At 57.0% G+C, this 6,000-nt stretch overlaps 1 protein-coding gene across 1 annotated transcript in view; it reads left to right on the top strand.

Moving 5' to 3' along the window:
• The first annotated feature begins 2,193 nt into the window (after positions 1–2,193).
• CCDC92B (coiled-coil domain containing 92B) overlaps positions 2,194–6,000 on the top strand; it is a 28,213-nt gene continuing 24,406 nt past the window's right edge. Inside the window, exon 1 of the mRNA XM_038759354.1 lies at positions 2,194–2,234. The gene's annotated coding sequence lies outside the window, so the exon portion shown is untranslated. The remainder of the gene's footprint in view (positions 2,235–6,000) is intronic.

The following is a 6,000-nucleotide window of genomic DNA, read 5'->3' as shown; positions in this document are numbered from 1 at the left end:
CTAGGCCAAGCGGCTTCTTACGTGATTTCAGAATATGATTTCAAAGACGCAATTTCAGTAGGGCTTTGAAAATGGGGAAAGTGCTGATCTGTTGGATATGTAGTATTGGTTGAGTGCATAGAACCCTGTACTAAGCCCTTGGGAGAATGCAATAAAGTTAGGATGTATGAGGAATTTATCATCTTAGGGAGGAGTTTACAATCTTAAAAAAGAAAAAAGAAAAAAAAAAACTCTCCTTCATGCTCTAGAAGGAATGGGAGCTACTTTTCACCCAGGAGGAAAGGTGACTGAAGGATCTGACGTCCAGCCTAGTGGAAAGACACAAGTCCTAGGAGTCAGAGGATCTGGGTTCTGATCCCGGCTCCACCACTTGCCTGCTGGGTGACCTTGGGCAAGTCACTTTGCTTTTCTGCGTCTCAATTTCCTCAACTGTAAAATGGGGATTCAATACCTGTTCTTCCTCCTTCTTAGATAGACTCTGAGTCACAGGCGGGACAGGGACTGTGTCCACCTAGATCAACGTGTATCTCCCCTCCAGTGCTTAGCGCAGTGCTTGACGCACAGTAAGCGCCTAACAGATATAATCATCATCACCTGCCCAGTTCCCAGGAGCCGTGAGAGTCTGTGGAAAACTGCAAGAGAGTTTTCTCTGAGCTGAAGGTGGAGGTAGGTTGGGTCCAGCAGAGAGGAATGAAGGGAGCTTCTAGGTAGGTCCTGGAATTCGGTACAGGGGGCTGCGGAGGGAGACCTAAATTCAGACCACTTTCTCCCCCACTCCCACCTCTATTAATGGTTTCTGGGGTGACCCTGTGTTCTACCTACAGTCGGGGCTCCATAAATACTCCGGATCTCCTGGTGGGCTGATGATTGTGAGAGGGGCTGGAGGGCGTGGGGCGGGTGAGGAGGGGGCCTGGCCTGTCCTGTCCTGTCCTGGGGGTCTGCGGGACCTGTGGCTCTTTTCCCTCCCCGAGGCGGTGCCCGGTTGGGGCGGTGCCCGGTTGGGTTGGCCGCGGGCGGAGGCCGAGGGGTCGGGGAGCTGTCCGCGGTGCTGCAACCCGCCAGCCAGGGCCCCACTCCGACGGCCCCGGACGGAAGACCCGACACCCCTCCCCCAGGCCCTCCCCCCCCCAGAGAGCCCTCCCCCAGAGACCCCACCCCAGCCCCCATCTCCGCGACCCCTCCCCCCCCGAGACCCCTCCCCAGGCCCTCCGCACCCAGCGACGCCTCCCCAGTCCCTCCCCCCATGAGACTCCTCCCTAGGCCCCAACCCTGAGACCCCCTCCCCAGGCCCTCCCCCCACGAGACCCCTCCCCAGGCCCTCACCCCACGAGACCCCTCCCCAGGCCCTCCCCACCAGAGACCCCTCCCCAGGCCCTGCTCCCCCGAGACTCCTCCCCAGGCCCTCCCCCCCACGAGACCCCTCCCCAGGCCCCTCCCCCGCGATCCCTCCCCAGTCCCCCAGCCCCGCGACCCCTCCTTCCTGAGACCCCTCCCCAGACCTCCTCCGCCCCTAGACCCCTCCCCAGACCTCCTCCGCCCCTAGACCCCTCCCCAGGCCCTCCCCACCCCTTAGAACCCTCCCCAGACCCCACCCCCTCGACCCCTCCCCAGGCCCCACCCATGAGACCCCTTCCCATCCCCCCAGCCCCGCGACCCCTCCCCAAACCCTTCCCCCGGAGACCCCTCCCCCGCCTCCTCCCCTTCCAGCCCCCTTCCCTTCCTCTGACTGTCGCTTTATTGTCCTCTCCCAACTGCTTAGTCCAGCGTTCCGCACACGGTCGGCGCTCAATAAATAGGATTGAACGACTGAATGAATGTCCCTGCCTCCCACCCTTCCTCTCCAGCCCTGCCCCTCCTCCCTCCCCCTCCTCCTCCTCCTCCTCGCCCTCCTCCCCCTCCTCCCCCCCGGCTCCCCGCTCCTCTCTCTCCAGTTCCGGTCACGTTGCTCGGTGTTTACGCGTCGAGTCCTCCCCGGAGCCCCCTCCCCCCGCCTTCCCGGAGCCCCCCGCCTCCCCCCCCCCCACCCCGGCTTCCCGGAGCCCCCGGGCGGCGCGGCCGATGGAGCCCCGGTCCGAGCCGGCGCCGCGGGGCATCGTCTAACGGGCAAGAGGAGCCCCCTGCCCTCCCCTGCCCTCCTCCCCTATCCCCGCCGAGGAGCCCGGGACGCCTCTGTCCACCCCGGACACTCCGGCCAGTCCGGACACTCCGGCCCCCATCCGCCACCGCCCCCGAAGGTGAGCGGGGCAAACGGGCAGAGAGACCAACCCCGGGCCAGGCCGGGGTGAGGGACATGGGGATGGGGGCCGGAGGCTGGGCCGGGGCCGGAGTTGGGGAGGGAGGGGGCGTGGGAGCGTCCCGGGGCAGGAGAAGCAGGCCCAGGGAAGGGTAAAGGGGACGGGAGGGGAGAGGAGGGTGGTCGGGGCTGCAGGCCCAAAGAAGGGTAAGGGGGACGGGGGTGGAGGGCTGGGTGGTTTGGTTGGGATCTGCAGGCCCAAAGGAGGGTAACGGGGACGGGAGGGGAGGGGAGTCGGGGGCTGCAGGCCCAGGAAAGGAAAAGGGGGACGGGGGTGAGGGCCGGGTGGTTGGGGTCTGCAGGCCCAGGGAAGGGTAAAGGGGACCAGGGTGAAGGGGTCGGGTGGTCAAGGGCTGCAGGCCCAGGGAAGGGTAAGGGGGCGAAGGGGTGGGAGGTCAGGGGCTGGGGTAGGATGGAGTAGGATCGGGGGTTGGGGCGAGGGGTGAAGGAATATGAGGTGGTCGGGGGCTGGGGCGGGGCTAGGGAAGGATGTGGTGGTCGGGGGATAGAGCAGAGGACAGGGCTGGACGATAGTGTGGGTCGGGGGTCTGGGGAGCGAGGGGACCTGGGGGCCGGGGCGAGGGGGTCCCTCCTTTATGGGACTTGCCTCGGGCCTGGCCTGCCTAGTCCTGGACGCTCAGCTCCCTCAGGGCCCCGGGGTTCGGCTCCTCGAGGGACCCCGAGGGGCCGGAGCCGGAGCTGGGTCGGGGGGAGTCCCGGGGGAACCCCAGGGGGGCCGGGGCTGACAGAGAAGCTGCGGTCCTGGAGTCCCTCCACTTCCCATTCCCCTTCCATTCGAGGGGACAACAGGGCAAAGGGAGGGAAGAGAGAAGAAGGGAGCCACTTGACCAGGCCCAAGGCGTCTGGGTCCCAGGGCTTAATGGAAACAAGAACACCTCTCAGCCTTGCAGGCAAGCTCAGAAAATCCACCCGCCCACAGAAAATACTACTTACTGGCCTGCAAAAGCAGCCCAGGCACAACACCCCCCCCCCCCCGCTCCCCCCCAACTCCCCACACACACAAACACACACACAGCAACCCTTGATGAAGCCTGGAGACAGTAGGGAGAGGCAAGGAGGGCAGGGAACAGTCCTATTCAGCCTCTACTTTATTGGTTGCTTTTGTGGGGGAGGGGGCGGGGGAAGAAGTAGTTATTTATTCAGTGCTGAGTCTGTGCTAATCACTGGGGTATTTACAAAATAATCGGATTGGATACAGACCTGTCCCACTCCACAGCTTGGCTTCTTTTTGGCTTGACTTCTTTTTCTTTTTCCTTCATTTTTTTTTCCTCCGAGTTTTTCTGTGGTATTTATGAAGCACTCATTAAGTGCCAGGCACTGCACTAAGCTCTGGGGTAGATACAAGCAAATCAGGTTGGACACAGTTCATGTCCCATGTGGGGCTCAGCGTCTTAATCTGTAATTTACAGATGAGGTAACTGAGGCAGAGAAGTTAAATTACTTGTCCAAGGCCACGTAGACTAGTAGCGGAGTGGGGACTAGAACCCAGGTCCTTCTGATTCCCAGGTCCGGGCCTGTTATTTATGCTTACTGACCCAGTTATGCCCAGTTAATCCAGTTGGCAACGTGGTAAGGCTGCAGGATTGAGACTATGGGAGAGGGACTATGTCCAACCCAATTTGCTTGTCTCCACCCCTGTATTTAGTACAGTGCCTAGCATATAATAAGCACTCAACAAACCATAATTATTATTATATGCCCAAGTACTCCCTCCTACTTAGACTGTGAGACCCATCTAGGACAGGGACTGTGTCCAACCTGATTAGCTTTTATCTACCTTAGTGCTTAGGACAGTGCTTGGCCCATAGTAAGTATTTAACTACCATAATTGTTCTTATTATTACATTTAAACTCTTACCTCATCCTACCTGTATTTCTTTTTTATTATTATACTTAATAATAATTGTAGTATTGATTAATTGATTGAGGAGGAGAAACATCAAGGATACAGTCAGTTCAGTAGCTCTTAAGCACTTGAATATGCACCCTACCCCTCAGCCCCACAGCACTTACGCCCATATCACTGTACTCTGCTGTTTCCCCTGTCTGTAATTTTTTTTTAAATGTCTGCCTCCCCAATTAGATTGTAAGCTCCTTAAAGGCAGGGATCACAGCTTCCACCTCTATTGTATTTTATTCTCCCAACCACTTAGTACAGTGCTTTGTACATAGTCAGTTCTCAATAAATACCGTTGATTTGTGGATTGATAGGGTTGCATATGTCCTTATGGTTTGGACAGGAAGGCAGTGCAGCTTAGTAGGTATCCAGAAAACAGTGGAAGAAGGAATTCCTTCCCTCTTCTTGAGGAATCTCTAAGGTGGAGGCCCTGAATAATAATAATAATGATAATAATAGTATTTGTTAAGCATTTACTATGTGCCAAGCACTGTTCTAAGCACTGGAATAGAGACAAGGTAATCAAGTTGTCCCACATGGGGCTCACAGTCTTAATCCCCATTTTACAAATGAGGGATCTGAGGCACAGAGATGTTAAGTGACTTGCCCAAAATCACACAGCTGATAAGTGGCGGATCCAGGATTAGAACTCACAACCTCTCACTCCCAAGGCCCTGCTCTTTCCACTAAGCCACACTGCTTCTCTGGGACCCCCTCCTTCAGCTCACCCCCATACCTTTCTGCTGGTGGCTAGGGTCTCCCCTGACTCTTCTCCTCACTCCTGGTGTAGGGGAACTGGGCAAGGTAAGGTTGGGGGTGGTGGGGGGGAAGAAGGAACAAAACAAAGCAAAGCAGCATTTTTCCCTTTTGCTTGCCTTGGGAGAGCCCTCGCTGGGGGATGGAGAAGCTCACCTTCCCCCATCATTCAGGTTGGCAGCTTGGAAGTGGAGTCAGGTACCTGGCAATGGCACTCAGAGCCTCCTTGGACCTCTGGAGAGTAAGGTGGGTGGGCACTGTTGCCATGCCATTGAGAAACAGCATGGCATAGTGAATAGAGCGTGAGCCTGGGAGTCAGAAGGTCATGGGTTCTAATCCTGTCTCTGCCACTTGTCTGCTGAATGACCTTGAGCAAGTCACTTCACTTCTCTGGGCCTCAGTTACCTCCTCTGTAAAATTGGGACTGAGACTGTGAGCCCCACATGGGACAGGGACTGTGTCCAACCCAATTTACTTGTATCTACCCCAGCGCTTAATACCGTGCCTGGAACATAGTAAACACTTAACAAATACCATCATTAATTAAACCCTGGAACGGGAGACAAAGCAAGTCTTCCCTGCCTAATAGCCAGCCTTTGGAAGGGTGAACAAACCCAGGGCACTGGGACACAGAGATGCCAATGTTACTTTTGAGCCCAGGGGCAAAAAGTGGGATGCGATTTTAGCTGGGGAAATGGAGACTGGAAGGGGACGGCCTCCAGAGGGCTGATGGGACAGGAAGCCACCATTTTGGCTCTTTCCTTCTCTGCCTGGAAATTCTCAAAGATGTGGAATGGGAGTTGAGCTTAAAAGCTGTGTGTTGTGGGGATGGGGGGTAACCCACCCCTGTATCAGCCCTCCCCTATGAAGGTGGCCCCAGTGCCAGGAAGGAGCCACTTGTGGCTCAAGGGTCCAGGTCAAGAGGAGAGATGGGGACATCCAGGCAGCTGGTAGACCTTAATATCCTGTTACCTGCGCTGGAGCAGGGCCAAGGACAGGACAATCTGAAGCTGAGAGGACTCTAGATGAAATT

This window comes from Tachyglossus aculeatus, chromosome 17 (genome assembly GCF_015852505.1).
Source record: "Tachyglossus aculeatus isolate mTacAcu1 chromosome 17, mTacAcu1.pri, whole genome shotgun sequence".
NCBI lineage: Eukaryota > Metazoa > Chordata > Mammalia > Monotremata > Tachyglossidae > Tachyglossus > Tachyglossus aculeatus.
The sequence above is the reverse complement of the archived record's forward strand: the minus strand, read 5'-3'. Positions and strand labels throughout refer to the sequence as shown.